General features: G+C 37.7%; 1 pseudogene; it reads right to left on the reverse strand.

Annotated features, from left to right (window-relative positions):
* Positions 1 to 20671, reverse strand: part of LOC149233190 (alpha,alpha-trehalose-phosphate synthase [UDP-forming] 5-like) — a 36110-nt pseudogene that overhangs the window by 12612 nt on the left and 2827 nt on the right.

Raw genomic sequence — 20671 nt, forward strand, 5'->3', positions numbered from 1 at the left:
AAGTTAGTTTTGATACTTTGAATAATCCAAACAAAATCTCGAAAAAAAATCAGTGAGCAGTGCTTTGCTTAGCAATCAATGTGGGTATATTTATATGAAGGTTTATGAAGATAGTAAAGACCTTACTAGCTCAATAAATTCTTCCACTGGAAAGATTGAATGTAAGTCTGTCTCCATAGAAGCAAGTGCAAACAAATCTTTCTTTGAGGGAAAGGTGGTCTCAACATCTTTTACCACACATAAGTGTTGGGCAATGAAGTTGGTAAATCAGACAGTGATGCCCATAGCTGCTCTGAAGCATAACCTATGTGGACAAGATCGTGAGCTCTACACCCATAGGAGAATAAAATAAATCCTCAATTATACCATAGAATATCTTAAGGCTTAGACAAACTAGACATTTAAACTCAATAGAGTTGAGGTTGGGACATCACAATTGAAACCAACAAAGAAGATATAGATGAAAGGAATAGCAACATGAACATGTCACAGAATAAAATGCCATTTGTATTCCTAGCACAACATTAAAGATAATGCTAATTGGATTTTCCACTGCCTCTGTCTCTCACAAATCAACTATCTCAACAAATTTGGGTTTCAAAAAAGATGGTTTTTTGACAACCTCCATATCGAATGAACTATGTTTCTAGATTAAACAACTTAAGCCTTTAATAGAGGGTTTCTAGCCTGAGAAGCTATGAGAACAATTTCTCTTTCGAGATTTCCTATTAGTGTGAGAACACGTGAAAATGGTCATGAAATTTCTGGCATTCCAGATGCCAATAGAAGTGATGTCTGTGTCCAACATCTACCAGAAGGTCAACATTTTTCCTCCACGTTAGCTGCAAAAATAAAGATATAAGAAAATCATGATGACCATATATCAATAGGAACTAAAGCAGAATATAAATGTTCATTTTCACATAATGACTCTGGGATTTGTTAAATATTTCAATGGGAAAGAACAACTATAACATGGAGGAAATGTCAAATAATAAACTAAACTAATCATCAGAAAGGAATATAACATGCATGTAATGTAATTAAATGGATCAATAAGAGCTTTAATTCAAACCCAAAAAGCACAATCTTACCCTCATACTTTGCCTTCAACTCACTAATCTGCCACTCGGTATCAACAAGCTTCAATACACCCTCAAGCTGACTCGTATGTATGCTCACAAGCATAATCTTGATCCCCACAGTCCGCCCATAATACTTCAGGAATATATACCCTCTCTTTGACTCATACTCCAATTCCAACATCCTACTGCAACAAGAAAGAAAGTGCCCGACTTAATCGAATGTATGGAACCCAATCATATCAGCATTGAGCAAACCCCTCACTCATTTAAATTTGTAAGAAAAAAGAACTTGATACAAACAATGATACAAAGACAAAGTTCTATGTAAGTTTGTACCTGTGTATGGATCGATAAGAGCTTTGTATGAATCAAGATGCACCACTCTGAATCCCAATGCAAATCCTAGCCTATAGCATTAGCTTCGAGAGTTCTCTCTGCAGGTTATTTGCAAGTATCCTATGAAACTCTGAGCCCAAAAGGCTACATCATGAGTGCTGACATACCTAAAATGCCTTTCACGTCTCATTTTCTTCTCAACATCTCACATTGTAATGGAAGTATTCATAGCATCAGGTAACACTTCAATATTCTAGGGATTTACATGAATAACTCCACTTAGAGAAGGAGAGCATCCAATAAAATCAGACACTACCATCATACTTTATTTAGGGTTATCATATGTGATTCCAAATCTTGCATCTAGTTCTGTAATACCTTGTCTGCAAACAATGTATTCATGTGGGACCAAATTCATACCATCTTGAACATTATGCAATTGTGTAATATGCAACCCTTTCATACAATAGAAGATGTCTTTGCACCAATTCAATAGGTTGATATCTTTCAGTTCTGAATGACTCGTTTATCCTTGCTGGGGTGATAGATATCTCCTCCTGGACCTCCAAAACATCCCTACCTCGCTCGCGTGCAGGGTTGAGAATTTGCACCATGACCAATTTACCAACCAATTCTGGGTGTTGATACATAAGATGTTCCATTTCCAGAAGTTTCAACCTTATGCCCTTGAAAATGTCCATGTCATCAACCCCAAAAAGCAAAATTTTACCCTCATACTTTGCCTTCAACTCACTAATCCACCACTCAGTACCAGCAAGCTTCAATACAGCCTCAAGCTGACTCGTATATATGCCCACATGCATAATCTTGATCCCCACATTGCGCCCATTATACTCCGGGCGTATATACCCTCTCTTCATACTCCAGGTGTATATACCCTCTCTTTGACTCATACTCCAATCCCAACATCCTATTGTAGCAAGAATGCCTTGAAAGTGTCCATGTCATCAGCCCCAAAAAGCACAATCTTACCCTCATACTTTGCCTTCAACTCACTAATCCACCTCTCAGTATCAACAAGCTTCAATACACCCTCAAGCTGACTCGTATGTATGCCCACAGGAATACTCTTGATCCCCACAGTGCACTCATAATACCCCAAGCATATATACCCTCTCTTCGACTCATACTCCAATCCCAACATCCTATTGCTGCAAGAAAGAAAGTGCCTCGCATAATCGAATGTATGGAATCCAATTAGATCAACATTGAGAAAACCCCTCAAAATCTCCTCACACACCGAAAGAGTGCGGTAAATCTCAGAGGAGGGAAATGGGTTGTGAAGGAAGAAGCACCTGGAAGTAGTGTTGAGCAATGGCGATCCAGGTAGTGCAGAGCAAGGGCGAGGTTCATCTGTGCGAGTATATAATTTGTATTTAAATTTCTAACTAACTTAATACCAGTTGAACTAATCCGATGGCTGAAATTATTTTAATCATCTAACATCTAAATCAAGGGCCCATGAATGTACACATAACCTACAAGGAGAGTTGATTTCATAGGGGAACGTCTTACGACATAAATATGTACTTTAAGTCTTATTTTTTTATGAATTTTATTTAGCTTTGTTTAAAAATTGGAATTTTTAGTCTTTTTCTTTTGTGATTGGCTTGGAATGTTAGAAGTAACGTAAAATAATATTTATCCCTATGTGTTATGGAAAACATTGATATTAACATTGAGATGCATCTTGTTGTTATATTGTCAAAATTATATCATTAAAAATAACATTTTTGAAAATGCTAGATTAGGCTTCCATGAAAATATCCATTTCTTATTATTTTGCAAAGTTAAGTTATGAATGTATATTCCTATCAAATGAAAATAAAAATATTTCTTTAGAAGTTATACAACTAATTTCTTGTTATGTCGTAGGCATCCTCTATATTGGAATTGGGTTTGAGGAACTTTATTTTTTCACGAATAAAAAATTGTTTGGACGATCTTGATTTGATATACTTGGAATAGTTTCTATCTAAGTTACAATCCAATGGATTAGATTAAGAGTTTGAGAAATGAAAGGTCATGGTTTTCAATTTCAAAATAAAGAACAATAAATTCAATTAAATTATTATTCTTTGACCACCTATCAAGCGGTTGCTTGGATTCTCTTCCACCAATGATCCTTCTATGTTCTTTTCATTTTTTTTTGTAAATTTCATCCAAATATTTCTATGATAAAAAAAAATCACGTATTATATTATAGTGAGAGCTCTCCATTCCATCAGTGGTTTTGGATTAAGATGAGTCCACCATACCAGATCCATAGAGTAGAACACCAGCGACAAACTTTACAAAGAGTGACTACCTAACAACATAACGAGAGGCCTATTGTTTGAACACATCTAAAAATAGATGAGTATGAACTGTAGACATACTAAAAACCATACAAATATAGTAATATAAAGTAAGAACACTTGAACAGGTAGATTCCTTCAAACTTCAAAACTGCAACTCCTTACTTGATGAACATTTTATTTGAGGATGATGATTGGAAAATGCGGGGAAGAGTTCGCATGGGTGTTGTTCATAGGTAGGTCAGAGTTTGCATGTATAGTGTTGAGAGGTGTAGAATTAATGACTGATACCTCTTCCTGATGATCATTCTGAATTTGAAACAACGAAACATTCCACGTGACTCACCCTTACCACTATATCATCAAGATTATATCTGATGTCCTGCAATATTCTCTTAATCTCCTCCCGGCCAATAAAGAGTTTGTAGTTATCAACTTTCTTATCATGAATGACCATGCTAAACAACACCTCCATATGACAAAGGTGGGTGATGGAGTTAAGAAAATGAAGTCTTCTTCTCCGAAACTTCCCTAAATATGACACCAATTTTAAATTACTTCCACCTATCTCTAAGTCAGAGAAATATTTGTTATCTCCAAATTCCTTGGCTTCCAAATTTAGAATTTCCTTTATGACCTCAAGAAGGGCAGCCTCAAAAAAATTCGCAACTGATTCCCACCCGAAAAAGACTGTCTTGAGGAGGAAGCCCCAAGAGCACCACCCTGTCAAATGGGTGATCTTTGGCATAGAGCCAGGTAGTAACTTCATAAAAACCACTTGACTATGAACACATAGAAATAGAAAATGACCTTGAGTATCAACTCGCCAAGAGTGCAATCCCACTAGGATATGGAATGAAAACTTAACTGTAGAATAAGAGGAATATGTCGGGAAGAAGAGGAGGACTAGATGATGCTTGTCACAATCCCACTCGGATGATTGTAACAGAGTTGTCACAACTTGTAAAGACAAGGATTAGTAAATACCATAACAAGTTTCAGAGTCAAATGGAAAAGGTACTGGAATACCAAATGATGCAGCCCAGGCCGCTCCCAGGCCACTTCTACCAGGATCCTCCATGTATGACAAAATACATCTTATTCACATATTCTTTACTAATTAACCCTAGCTCTTTGGAGACGCTTAAAAGCGATATATCCTTCTTGAGCGCTTCTATTTACAAAAACTCCCCGTTGTAATGGTCCACACAACATATATATGCTTCCATTATATATACCCACGGCACGTTATTAAGGACAAGGATCGTATGCGTATATTTCACTTACCATAGGCAAGATTCATCGCCACATATATATCCCTTGTTCACTTTACTACTCTCGGCCGGTATATGTGTATGCAACGCTTTATATATGTATCACTAACCATGGCTACGGCATATACATACCTCCGCTCCCTCCATCCAGGTTCGATATATATATATGTCACAATTAAGCACACGTATAACAGGTTATAGAACCTTCTTCCCCAATGCCGATACGCTTCTGTTAAGCCACTCCGATCCGCTTTAGTTGCTCCAGAATTTAAACACCACCAATTCATTTAGCACAGAAACATGGGCATGTCAATGAGCTTGTAAGGAGACCATTCGGAGCTGCAATCGGGTCTGGCGATACACACAGGTTTATATTAAATCGCTCCTCAAATTCGGCTCTGTTACAATATAACTCCCTTCTAACCGCCACAGTCTTTATGAACAGAGCACTAATAATGCCACGATGTAAGTCTCATACGAACAGTCATAAAATTGACCATGCGCCCTTTAACTGCATAACGTTAGTACATAGAATCGATTCTTATTCAAACAGAAACGGATGCTTGAATATTTCAATGAGCAGAGAACTACGCCGCATATATTATCACCACGAGGTTGCGGCTTATAGTCATAGACCTTTTCTTCGCTAAACCATCAAATGGAAATCGCCAGAACAATTACGATATCAACCATATGTGCCATTGAAGAATCAAGACCGCTTTAAAATTGTAAATCCATTAAGCCACAAGAATTCCAAGTGTAGACAGAGACATATATGCAACCGGAATTCAAGCCTTCAACGATTAATATACATGATTATAGCGCATAGGAAAATAAGAGCCATCAGCACCTCATTCAAATTCAAGTTGTATAACATCAATTTCTGCCACCACATGCGGAACCATATCTCGGAATTCATTAAACACAAACATGCTCGTACAGCACTGAATTCAACATACTCGTATTTACATAAAACAACCATCCATGGCCCTTTTACAAATTGCCCGAAGGCTCCCAAGGAGAAACCTTGCTCACTCCTCACTCACTCCTCCCACTCCTGCTCAATGCCTTGGAGGCTTTTTAATTTATTAACTTAGCATGCTCTAAAAATCCTAAAATCACTCAACTAAAGCTCATGCAATGCATACATATGGAAAAAGCATCTTTTTAGCTTTATTCTATCTTTTTCCTATTCTAAAATAGAAAAGCTTTCCTTATCACTTAAAGTCCATATCCACTCCTTTATGCCTAAAAGCTCTCCTAGTTTTATTTGAGAATATCTAATTAATTTGGAATTTAGGAAACTGTTGCATGACCCTATGTCTATTATTTACAATAATTTCCCTTTGGTTGATGCTCCTACATCATACTCCCAAGGTAGAAAAATTTCATGATCTCCTGATCATGTGTTCAGCTCTATGTTTGCCTGGATCCCATATCTTGTGTTGTAACTTTCCATTTACCGCTGCTTTTGTCTGTTGTTCTTCTCCAGGTCTCCACACTTTATGCTACTTTGCTCCACTAGCCGCACTCTTGCAATCTTCTGTTGTCTTCCTCTTGCTGCTTCTGCTACTTCTCTTCTTTGCTGATGTCTTTTTCTGAGACACTTTCAGCATGATTCTTCTGATTAATTCAATTTCCTTGTCCAATAAATCTTCAAGCTGCTGATTTCTTGCTTCTATGCTGGTCTCTGTTCTGACTGCCACCCGATCATCCACCCTCTCTTGTCTTCTGGAACAGAGAACTTCTTTCCCCTTTAATTGACTGTTCAGCTGAGTCAAATGTTTCTCAGCACTGGCGACCATACCTGCATTCACAAAACACATGTTAAAACAAAAATCACAAGGCATCAGTGCCTTACTTCCCTCTGCCAGTATCTCAGTATGCTGTTTCATCCCAATCAGCACATCAGTATGCTGATTTGCCTTCACCATGAGACTGTTAGCTAGTCCTTCCTTCTTACCATCTTCAGCTTTATGATTGTCATTCATAAAGAGTCTCTTCCCTTGTTTCTCCATCCAATAAGTCCTCTGTCTCTCCAACTCTCTTCTTTGGAGATCTAGTTTCCTATACAATTCAACAACTTCATTAGGGGTAGACCTTGGAAATTTCACATGATTTTCTATACCTCCACTAGTTTTTGACCAATCATCAGCTGGTCCTTCTCTTTCTGCCTCAACATCCTGATTAGACTCCTTCTTCTCCATCTGCTTCTGAGATCTTGCTAACTCATTATCGATCTGAACAGCTTTCAGGTTCAACTCTTCTTGCACAAACTCTAAAGTTTGTTTATCTTCTTGTTCTGTACCTGCAAACATGCGCAACTCATTAGTTTTAAAACCACAAGACTTTTCAGTCTTGACTGCTTCCTTCAACATTTTTCTCTTAATATATCTGCATGCGGGAATTTCAAACTCCAACTCTGGCGCAAGAACTCTAAGTCCCTTTTTCAACAAGGCAATCATAATTTGCTTCAACCTTCTCTGCAACTGTCACCAAATCACTCTCTTTCCCTTCAGTGGAAAGATCCATTTTCCATTTTGATCTTTCTGCTCTTGTAGCCATTCTTCCAGTACCTGCAATTGTACCTTCATTACTGCAATCTCTCTTTCTCGAACTCCTGCAGTCATCCCATTTCTTTGTCTTTCACCTGCAAACATCCACAAATTGTCAGATTTAAAACCATATGACCCTTTGGTCTTACTTGAAGTTTCAGTCTTCAAGCCTTCATCTTCACTATCTCCCAGAAATTCTCCTTGTTCTGGTTCACAAATGTATTCTTCCATTTCAACTTCCTCTGGACTCATCTTCTTTCCATTTACCCTGGCATCCTCTTTCTTATGTCCTCTACCGTGGCTTTTTCCTAAACCTCTGCTATGACTATCAGTGGTCATCTCCTTCGCCATAAGTTCCTCACCTATGAGTTGCATGAAGCCTCTACCACAGCAAGCTCTCTTGCTGCCACTTACCTCACCAATCCTTCCCTCTGGATCTGGTCTTTTGGTAATCATTGGTCCTCTGCTAGAACCTTTCGAGCATTCTCCACTGCTCTTTCAGGCTTCTCTCATCTGCAACTTTCTTCAACCTCTGTTGATTCTCTTTTGCAACAAGCCTCTGCAACAGCTAGTCCTCCTGGCTACAATCTTACCTCCCTAAGCTCCCCTCACTTAGTCTTTTGGTAAGCACGGTCCTTTTGTCTGGAACCTTCTCCTGAGCAACACCTTTGCTCCCTCTAGGCTTCTGCAATCTCCTCTCTCCAGAGAACACTTCAGTTGTCCTCTTTATCCAATTCCTTATTGGATTCTTCAGGTTCACTGCCACTTTTCTGCAACCATAAACTTCAATTACAAATTTCAAGTCAGGAAAATAATCTCACCTCTTAAGATCTTACATGATCTTGTCCTGCTTCCTCTTCTGCAATCCTGTTCACTTGTGTAGTTTGCATATCAGATAAAAAATCATTCATCACACATTCAAAGAAACATACTTCAGTTTTCGACTATACTCATTCAAGAAAATCTTCAACAAAGTATTCCTGCTCTGATACCACCTGATGCAGCCCAGGCCGCTCCCAGGCCACTTCTACTAGGATCCTCCATGTATGACAAAATACATCTTATTCACATATGCTTTACTAATTAACCCTAGCTCTTTGGAGATGCTTAAAAGCGATATATCCTTCTTGAGGGCTTCTATTTACAAAAACTCCCCGTTGTAATGGTCCACACAACATATATATGCTTCCATTATATATACCCACGACACGTTATTAAGGACAAGGCTCGTATGCGTATATTTCACTTACCATAGGCAATATTCATCGCCACATATATATCCCCTATTCACTTTACTACTCTCGGCCGGTATATGTGTATGCAACGCTTTATATATGTATCGCTAACCATGGCTACGGCATATACATACCTCCGCTCCCTCCATCCAGGTTCGATATATATATATATATATATATATATATATATATATATATATATATATATATATATATATATATATGTCACAATTAAGCACACGTATAACAGGTTATAGAACCTTCTTCCCCAATGTCGATACGCTTCTGTTAAGCCACTCCGATCCACTTTAGTTGCTCCAAAATTTAAACACCACCAATTCATTTAGCACAGAAAAATGGGCATGTCAATGAGCTTGTAAGGAGACCATTCGGAGCTGCAATCGGGTCTGGCGATACACACAGGTTTATATTAAATCGCTCCTCAAATTCGGCTCTGTTACAATATAACTCCCTTCTAACTGCCATAGTCTTTATGAACAGAGCACTAATAATGCCACGATGTAAGTCTCATACGAATAGTCATAAAATTGACCATGCGCCCTTTAACTGCATAACGTTAGTACATAGAATCGATTCTTATTCAAACAGAAACGGATGCTTGAATATTTCAATGAGCAGAGAACTACGCCGCATATATTATCTCCACAAGGTTGCGGCTTATAGTCATAGACCTTTTCTTCGCTAAACCATCAAATGGAAATCGCCAGAACAATTACGATATCAAGCATATGTGCCATTGAAGAATCAAGACCGCTTTAAAATTGTAAATCCATTAAGCCACAATAATTCCAAGTGTAGACAGAGACATATATGCAACTGGAATTCAAGCCTTCAACGATTAATATACATGATTATAGCGCATAGGAAAATAAGAGCCATCAGCACCTCATTCAAATTCAAGTTGTATAACATCAATTTCTGCCACCACATGCAGAACCATATCTCGGAATTCATTAAACACAAACATGCTCGTACAGCACTGAATTCAACATACTCGTATTTACATAAAACAAACATTCACACAGTTATATTCATGGCCAGATATGCAAATCCATGGCCCTTTTACAAACTGCCCGAAGGCTCCCAAGGAGAAACCTTGCTCACTCCTCACTCACTCCTCCCACTCCTGCTCAATGCCTTGGAGGCTTTTTAATTTATTAACTTAGCATGCTCTAAAAATCCTAAAATCACTCAACTAGAGCTCATGCAATGCATACATATGGCAAAAGCATCTTTTTAGCTTTATTATGTCTTTTTCCTATTCTAAAATAGAAAAGCTTTCCTTATCACTTAAAGTCCATATCCACTCCTTTATGCCTAAAAGCTCTCCTAGTTTTATTTGAGAATATCTAATTAATTTGGAATTTAGGAAACTGATGCATGACACTATGTCTATTATTTACAATAATTTCCCTTTGGTTGATGCTCCCGCATCACCAAAGCCCACAGACAAGCATAGATAAGTTAAAGGAAATCCTAGATGGGTCAGAGGCTTTTATGGAAGTCGGGGATAAAACTACGACCAATTTAAAAGACGGACCAATCCCTGTGTTGTGAAAAAATAGAGCAAAGAATGTTGATAAATAAAACAACCCTAATTAGTTGTGAGGTTGAGAGTGCTAATGACAACAAACACTATGAAGCCCAACAATGAGAATGGCCACAACATAGTCCGATTGCAACCAATTGAGAATATGTGAGTGGTAACTGACCTTCGAACACTCTTGCGACTGTATGCTTTAGACACCATTTGTATAGAGACGTATGCACCACGAGTCGAAAAACAACTAGGACCATAGCAATAAGACAACTACCTTTCCACCACCCTGCAAGGAGCTTAAGGCCTATATAATACATTGTAGATGTGAGGAGACATGGACAATGAATGAGACGAATGCCATAGAACCTACACGATAAGGGCCAAGTGTCCAGGTTGGGCCATAGCTCAACCATCCCAAGGTGATATCACATGATGAGCTCATAAATGAACATAACCCGCTTCCTGTAACCAATCTACCATGGAATGACCTTATTGATGATCCCAGAGCATATAAAAATTCCAATCCCTAATTACACACATTTAAGTTGAGGGGACCTAGGTAGGGGATTCCAAGTACATGGGGCATGGATATGCCATGCACATTACATGCGAGGCCAAGTGTATGGCTTGGTTCGAACACTGAGGGTTGTTGATCCTTTAGCCATACGAAAAAAACACATGTAAATTATAACAATTATCGGAAAAATGGATTTATAGGAGGGGTTTGACATCATATTTAACATTGCCATCATTAAAACACCTGCAAGATTTCAGTTTTTGTGTTAGCATCCCCATCAGGGAATCCTTGTCTATTCTCTTATTTTGTACAATGGTTAAAGGGCTTGAGAGGGTGTCCAAAAGGCATCTCGAATTTTAAATTGTAGCTGACATTCAATAGGCTACCCCATGATTAAATTCATGTATCACAACAACTTTGTTTAAGGGACAAAGCTATAAATCACCTCTCTGGTTGGCTGCCACTTAAATATTCAAATTATTCTTAATAAGATTAAACTTTAGTAGTTCACCTATCAACTAAAATTGAAAATCAAGGTTAGCATCTTGTGCATGTGAAAATAACTATTTAGAATATAAAATAATAATTTGATAAAATAAATAATATTTTCTTTAATCAATGAAGGAAAAAAAAGAATACGGTGATACTTATTAAAATTTTAAGATAAAAAAGAGATAAACTAAAGCATGTTATATGGATAAGTTTTGCTAGGATGTAACCTTAAAGGTTTTATCAAATACGTATTTATAAATGATGTATTAATATACTAGCACAATCATATTAATATTAATTATATTAGTTAATATTAAAATATTAATATAAATAATAATAATATTATTAAATTAATTAATATTTAATATTAAAGTGATTATTTATACCACATTTATTAATGTGGTTGTGTAAATATTTAATCACATGATTAGTTTATTAAAATTATATCTATATTTTTAAAAATATAATCGTTATATTTATAATTTCTATATTAAAATTGGGTTTGAAAAATTTTATTTTTTCAGGAATAAAAAATTATTGAGACAGTCTTGATTTATATGTCTAGAATATTCTTTTTCTAAACTACAATCTAAAGAATTAGATTAAAAGTTTGAGAAATGAAATGTCTTGATTTTCAGCTTCCAAAACAAGAAAACGAATTAAATTAAATTAATATTCTTCAACCACTTGTTAAGGTGCCACTGGAAAGAATTCTTCTATACTCTCTTATATTTTACTGTTATTAAAGGGCTCGAGAGGGTGTCAAAAGGGCATCTTGAATTTTAAATTGCAGCTGACATTCAACTAGCCACCCTGATGATTAAATCCACGTGTCGCAGCTACTGTGTTTAAGGGAAGAAGTTGCAAATCACCTCGCATCTATTTGGTTGGCAGCCAGTTAAATATTCAAACTATTTGGTTGGCAGCCAGTTAAATATTCAAATTATTTTACTTCGCGATATTAACAAGGACAGTTGTTGAGCAACAAGTCCCTGTCGAACCGGGGAGTGCCAAAGTTCCAATACAGTAATAGAAAACATAGAATTCCAGAAGAATTACTCGATACATATATAATTTTGTAATATAATATTGTTGCATTAGTCATGATATATCTTAGTCGATGTAGCTTTCATGAAGATTTGAATGCTCAAAGGATCTTATCATCTTTGTAATATGCCAAATGCAAAATTCAATTACTTCATCCGTCAATATGATCTAAACGAAGAACAATTAACCTAGTCAATGCATTAATTCAATTTTTCTCCATTAATTTCTGGCGCTGTCAACTTCAGACTATTTGACTATTGGTCGATGTTACCATGTTATGTATTATTTCAAAGCAGCTAACTGAAAGTTACAGTGGATATTTAAAATAATATTTTGTTTATAGGAAAAAATTGTTGTCGAGACGGAGAAGGAAAAAGTTTGTTGTCGAGAAAGAAAATGTATTGTATTTACTGGTTGTTTAAAAAATGAAAACTTCATTGAAACTAAACTTATTATGATGTAACATAATATGTATAAACTTTTTGAAGGATAAGCAACTTGAGTCCACATTCTGGTTATTAGATGTGATAAGGCCTTCACATTTGTTATGGAGAAGGAAAATCTTGTGATGAACGAAACTGAAGTTCTTGTTTTTTGTCCAGGAGTAGAATTGGCTGTACTGTACAGAGCCATTCCCGCACTTGAGTTGGGGACCTGTAAATCCCTTATGAGACCTATTGTGTTGTTTTTTATGTATGTATCCCCGCAAGTCCGAAGAAAAATGTCAAGGCACTAAAGAGAACATATAATAAGTCTAAATAATAACATATAGTAGGCCTATTATGGAAAAATTTGTATAGCCAAATTAAATAAATATGAAATTTATATTAATAAGAATATTTTTTCATAGGATAAAAACCTAAAATTCATATCACTATTGAAAAACATAGTTATAACTGAGTCCAGCTTAGTTGACCCCAAACAAAAACTGTAGTTCGATTATTATCTATTATTGAAAAGTTAATCATAATTGCCACACCACATGAAAACGACTAATGAAAAGAATAGTTATAACTAAGTCATGGTTAGTTGACCCCAAACAAAAACTATAGTTCGATTTATTATCTATTATTGAAAAGTTGAAAAGTTAATCATAATTGCCACACCACTTACTTATGCATGCAGACGGAGGACCAGATAATTGTTAACACACGTTGCATAACTACATAGTTGTGAGCACCACTTGGCAGAGAAGTCCTCCACCTTGAAGAAAGTCCTGTCTTTCTATCAATTGCTCTCAAAAGAGGAGGAAACTTGCGTTTAGTCTCCAATAAAGTCACTTTAATGGCTCTTAATGCCTAACACAAATCATAGCATAGATTCTTAAAAACCCTTGGTGATTTAAAGCATATCCGCAGTCCTATGTTATCTTCTTCAGGCTTTGAACTTTGAGCATCTAATCCTATTCATTCCTCCTTTTGAAGGAGAACTTGTTGTCCCTCCTTTTTCCTTTGGAAGCAGAATTGTCGTTCCTGCCTCCCTTGGAAGATTTAGGTAGCAGCAATTTACCCCATAGCTAGGTCAAAGGCAATTTCATTTTTAAAACCAATAGTTTCATTTCCGGATCGATATTCATTTATCCCATGCCTAGAGCCATAAGATAGCAGCATCAATTGCAAGGCTAGTCCCTCCGAGGGTTCCAATAAGCATAGCATTATTCTAGCACTGCAAATAGTTTAATGGTTGACTGTCAACTTGCGAGGATTCAGATGTGGAGTTACCTAAAATACATACAGGAGAGAAAGAGTAAGAAGATAAAAATCACATTTTGAATTAAATGAAGGAGTTGCAGCTCACGGGTGTGTATGGCACCTGGGAGACTGCACTCAAACAAAGAGGAGACTCTCACTTTTGTTCACTCTGCATCACATCAAATGAATATTACAATATTAAATACATCACTGAAAAATAGGTAGTTGTAAACAACCTCCTAAACTCTAGGAACTAATCCTAAACTAAGGAGATACGTTACAACCATATAACCATTTCTCCATTATTTTTAACTCCCCCCCTTAATGGAGAAAGGGTTATTTTGCAGTCCTAACATCCCTCTAAATAACTCAAACTTTACTCGCCCTAAAGACTTAGTAAAAATATCAGCTAAATTATCACAAGTATTACAATACTCCACACATATTTCTTTTGACTGTATCTTTTCTCGAACAAAATGAAACTGAGTGTCAATATGTTTAGTATTTTTATGGAAAATTGGATTGTATGCAAGCTTTATTGTGCTCTGGTTGTCAGTTTTGATGCTGGTTGCTTCTTTCTGACTTTCGCCTGCATCGCTAAGCAATCTCCTCAACCAGATGGCTTCGCATGTTGCTGCACACAATGCCTGGTACTTAGCTTTACATGATGATAATGCTACAGTACTCTGCTTTTTGCTACTCCACGAGATAACCCCGGATCCAATACTAAATGCATAACCTGTGATGGATCTACGATCATCCAGGTCACCTGCCCAATAAGAATCTGAATAACCTGCTAAAGTAACATCAGAAATGTCATTGTATAAAATACCATAATTACAAGTACCACTAAGGTACCTCAACACACATTTTGCTGCAATCCAGTGACTTTCAAGTGGTCTGGACATAAACTGGCTCAGCACACTAATAGAGTATGCCAGATCAGGTCTATTTGTCGTGAGATATATCAAACTTCCCACTAGCTGTCTATACAAAGTGGCATCCACCTGTTTTGTGCCATCATCACTGCTTAACTTGAGATTCTGGTGCAATGGTGTTGTTGTTGTTTTACACTGTTCCATTCTGAATCTTTCCAACAGGGTTCTGGCATACTTTCCTTGAGTTAGAAAAGTCTAACCAGAATCTTTCCACACCTCTAAACCTAGGCAATAATGAAGATCTCTCAGGTCTTTCATTTCAAATACCTGTGACATTTGCTGCTTGATTTCTTTGATCAAATTATTTGCATTTCCTGTTATAATCATGTCATCCACATACAAAGAAATCAAAATGATTTTCCTCTGTTTATTTATCTTGGTATACAGGTTTGGGTCGTTGAGGATCCTATGAAAACCATGCTGTATAAAAAATGAATCAATTTTCTCATACCATGATCTGGGTGCTTGTTTCAAACCATAAAGTGCCTTATGCAATTTACACACTAAATTCTCCTGCCCCTTTTTCACAAAACCAGGAGGGTGTACTAAATAAATTTCTTCCTTTAATTCTCCATTCAGAAATGTAGACTCAACATCTAGCTGGTGTAGCTTCCATTTATGTTTTTTTGCTAAAGAGATTAGCATTCTGATTGTATTTAGTTTCGCTACAGGGACAAAGGTGTCATCGAAATCTATGCCTTCTTGTTGTGAATAACCCTTTGCTACCAGTCTAGCTTTGAATTTTTCTACACTCCCATCTGCATTTATCTTAGGTTTATACAGCCACTTACAACCTATAGGGGTTTTTCCTTCAGGCAACTCAACTAAATCCCAAGTATGATTTCTATATATTGATTCAATTTCCTCATGCATTGCAGCCCTCCATTCATTTGATTTACTTGCTTCTTCATAATTTGAAGGTTCTACAATGTTTAAAATTTTGGACATTAAAGCATAGCCTTTCAATCTTTCAGGTAGTCTAGTCTTCCTACCTGATCTTCTAGGTAGAGGACTTACCTCAACTCTATCTGTTTCAGCACTTTCTGGGCCTGCATCATCACTTATTACACTATCTGCTGCTACTTCTTCCTGTTTCTGCTCCTGCTCCTGCTCTTCATCTTCGTCACTGTTCATCTCTATCAACAATGGAATGTGGCTGTCATTGCTAGAGTCTTCCTTTCCATCTTCAGTCTGTTCATGAAAAACAACATCTCTGCTTGCAAAAACTTTATGAGTCACAGGATTATATAACTTGTATGCCTTATACTCTGTGCCATATCCTAAAAATATACATTTCAAGGTTTTGGGGTCTAACTTCTTTCTATCTGCTTTTGGTATATGAGCATAAGCTTTAGATCCAAATATTCTTAGATGACTAACTGCTGGTTTGAGTCCAAACAATGCTTCAAAAGGGGTTTTGAAGCCTAGACATTTAGTAGGACTCCTATTCTTTAAATAAACAACAGTATTAATGGCTTCTGCCCAAAGACCATTTGATATACCTTTACCTTGAAGCATACTTCTGGCGCACTCCACAAGAGTTTTGTTCTTGCGTTCTGCTACTCCATTCTGCTGTGGAGTGTGTGGCACTGTAAATTGCTGCATAATCCCATGCTTCTTGCAGAAGTTCATGAACTCTCCTAACCTGTATTCTCCCCCTTGGTCCGAGCAGAGAATCTTTATCCTCTTTCCTGTTTGGTTCTCTATCATAAATTTGAACTCTTTAAAGTACCGAAAGGCTTGACTCTTTTTACTTAAAAAATACACCCATGAAAACCTAGTGCAGTCATCTGTAAACAACAGAAAATAATATGCACCTCCTAAGGACCTAGTTTGCATAAGTCCACAGATATCTGTATGCACTAGTTCTAGGATGTCTCTTTCCTTTCTGTTGACATGAAAAGGGAACTCTTCTCTATGCATTTTCCCTAATGCACATCCATTACATTCCAGCTTCACATTATGAAAAACAGGGAGTCCATCGACCATACCTTTCTTCTGAAGTAAGATGAGGTCTTGCAAATTGAGATGTCCAAATCTCTGATGTCAGAGATTTTCGACTGTTGATCTAGCTGCAACCATTGCTTGTCATGGCATACTCTTTGCATCCAATCTGTACAAATTCCCCACGCGCACTCCTGTTGCAACTGTTTCCGTCTGGCTATCCTTAATGACACAACCATTCTTAAAGAATTGCACCTGCATGTCCTGGTCTGTAATCATTGAGACAGAGATCAAGTTTTTCTTAATTCCTGGAACATATAATACATTTTTAAGATGTTTAGTGTCGCCACTAGGTAGCTTCACAGGAATATCTCCACATCCTTTGATCTCATGCCCACTGTCATCTCCTAGATAAATTTTTGATCCACATGCAGATTCTTCAAGAAATTCAAAACAGTCTTTCCTACCGGTCATGTGTGAGGATGCGCCAGAGTCGACATACCATATGTCGTCCTCATCTCCCTTTGATGCCGAAAGAGCACAATTGACTGTGAATAGTCGAAGATCATGGCTGTGGTCCTCCTCTTCTCTAGCAAAACAGCCCTGATGTTTCCTCTGTTTGCCTTTTCTTTCATCCGCCTGCCTCTTATAGCATTCCTTAATCTAATGACCAGGTTTCCCACAATAAAAACATCTCTTAACATAATTATCAGTCATACCTCTGAATGGTCTCTTTTGAAAAGATTTGGCCCCCTTCTGTTGCTGCTGCTGCGGTTGTTGTTGCTGATGTTGGTTCTGGTGTTGCTTTCCTCTGTACTGTCGCCTCTTCGCCATCAGAGCTAGGTCATTGCTCTGAGTTTTCAGATTCTGTCTTCACTCCTCCTCCTGGAGCAGAATCGCTGTCAGCTCATCAAATGAAGGGGCTTTCTCCCTCGCTGACAGTCCTGCAATGAATGTCTGATATTCATCCGTCATTCTGTTCAATGTGAGGGTAACTAGATTTGAGTCGAACACTTTTTATACAATAGCTCCCAGTTTGTCTCTCAGATCCTTGACTCTGGCCATGAATCCACCAACAGACTCATTCTCTTCCATCTTCAATGCAAACAGCTTTCCCTTGAGTGCCAGAACACGATTTGTATTCTGAGTCTTGTACAGGTTCTTGATCGTTGTCCATAGATCAACAGCTGACTTGGAATCTCTGATATGTGGGATAATATTGTCCTTAACAGACATCTTCAGTATAACTTTTGCTTTCGTTTCTCTTTTATCCCAGTCTTGTTCTTGGGTCGCTGTTCCAGATCTCGGCTCATTTCCTTCAACGATCGCCCATGCATTTACGCTCTCCAGCAAAGTTTGCATTTTGAATTTCCAGTTGGAGAAATTCGTTCCATCGAGTATGCCGGACTCGTGGAGGTGTGATTCGATACTGTTGTTCATTTTCGCCCAACTGAAAACTCCAATCGGCCACCACTGGGCAAGTCCGATCTGCTTCCACCAAACAGATCAAGAACTTCACTGTGCCACCACCAGGCAAGTCCGATTTGCTGCCGCCGAACAGATCAGGGACTTCACTGTGCCACCACCGGGCAAAACCGATCTACTACCACCGAACAGATCAATAAGCAAGCTCCAACACGCCACCACCAGGCAAAGGCGATCTGCTTCCACCGAACAGATCAAGGAGCTGCACTGCGCCACCACCGGGCAAAAAACCGATCTTCTTCCACCGAGCATATCACAGAGCTCTGATTCGCCACCACCGGGCAGGTCCAATCTGCTACCTCTGAGCAGATCACGGAACCCCAATTCGCCACCATCGGGCAGGTCTGATCCGAGCGGATCAAGGAACCTCAATTTGCCACGACCGGGCAAGTCAAATCTGCTACCACCTAGCAGAAATCTCCATGTGCCACCACCGGGCAACTCCGATCTGCAACAAAAAATTGCAGATTTCCATTGAGAAAGAGTTTGGCTCTATGGTGCTCTGAACAGCTACAAATCCGCGCCAATTGCAGAAAAGAAAAATTCACGGTGTCCACAGAAATTGGCGCGCTTAACAGCCACGGATCCGCGCCAATTTAGTTATAATTTTGTTGGCGCGCTTATCAGCCCCAAACCCGCGCCAATGGGCGCTTCTGTTCTTAAAAAAATCGCGCCTTTCTGTTTTGTTTTGGATTGGCGCGACTGTCTTCAAAAAATCCGCGCCAATTGCTCAACCCTTTCTTCGGCTCAAAGATGATCAGTCATCTGAGACCCTTCGCTCCAGGTGTTACTGCAGTTCCACCTAATCACACAAATACATTTACATGCACTCCTACCACTACAGATATGTAACTAATGATACATCCATAAAAAAATTTGAGGCTACCTCTATCCTAAGCTCTGATACCAAGATAAAAATCACACTTTGAATTAAATGAAGGAGTTGCAGCTCACAGGTGTGTACGACACCTGGGATACTGCACTCAAACAAAGAGGAGACTCTCACTCTTGTTCACTCTACATCACATCAAATGAATATTACAATATTAAATACATCACTGGAAAATAGGTAGTTGTAAACAACCTCCTAAACTCTAGGAACTAATCCTAAACTAAGGAGATACGTTACAACCATATAACCATTTCTCCATTATTTTTAACTTAAGAGAATGCCCCATATGAAGGGAGGGTTATAAAAGAAGTTGCTAACCCTTAATAGAAATAGAGGCCAAGGAAATGAATTTGTATTATAATATCGAAGAAAATGGGAATAGAATACACAGGCATGGCGGTCTTTCTCCATGCAATTAATAAACTTAGGGATTCCATCTTTCCTCCTGCTTTCTCGACGAAGCTTGTTCTAGTGGTGGATTTTTTATTTAGAGTTGCTTAGCTTCAACAACTTTGAAAACCCTGAATTGAACCGAGAAGGATACAAAAGTTACCAAGTTAAGGGCACTCCATGATTTTCTTTTATATTTTCCACAACAGCAGGAGGATTGGGAATAAACCTACACACTGTAGATACTGTTATAATATGTGATAGGTAATACTTTTGATATTTAGCATTTTGCATATCCTTCTTATTATGATATCATCAGATATCATCAACCGTAATTCAATTATGAAAGAAAAAGTATAACATTTTTCTTACTCATAAATATGCATTCTAAGAAACCAGAAATTACAATCCTGCAAAAATTAATTGGAGAATAGAAAAATTACCTCAAAATGAAACAAGCTCTGAGAATAACTGTTGGTTGATTGATAACCATATCTTTTAAAAAATGACCAAAAGTCACTAGGAACACCTTTATTTGATGATGCTTCCAGCTCTAAAGTCTTAATACCCTCTAGCTTGCAAAACAACTCAACAATAATTGTAGGATATGGCTCTGCATCTTCTTTATTGATTGTCTGCATGGGAAATGAAGGAAATTCAATCATTTTGTCACTAAATACCAGTTGAAAAGTAATTTTTGGTTGATTGATAACCATATCTTTTTAAAAATGACCGAGTCACCTTTATTTGACGATGCTTCTAGCTCTCAGCTTGCAAAACAACTTAACAATAATTATAGGATATGGCTCTGCATCTTCTTTATTGATTTTCTGCATGAGAAATGCAGGAAATTCAATCCCTTTGTGGCTGAAGACCAGTTGAAAAAGTAAGTCATCGTGAATCACAAAAGA

Source organism: Pinus tabuliformis, chromosome J (assembly GCF_031772625.1).
Source record: "Pinus tabuliformis cultivar Carrire ecotype Pingquan chromosome J, CPIR1, whole genome shotgun sequence".
NCBI classification, from domain to species: Eukaryota; Viridiplantae; Streptophyta; class Pinopsida; order Pinales; family Pinaceae; genus Pinus; species Pinus tabuliformis.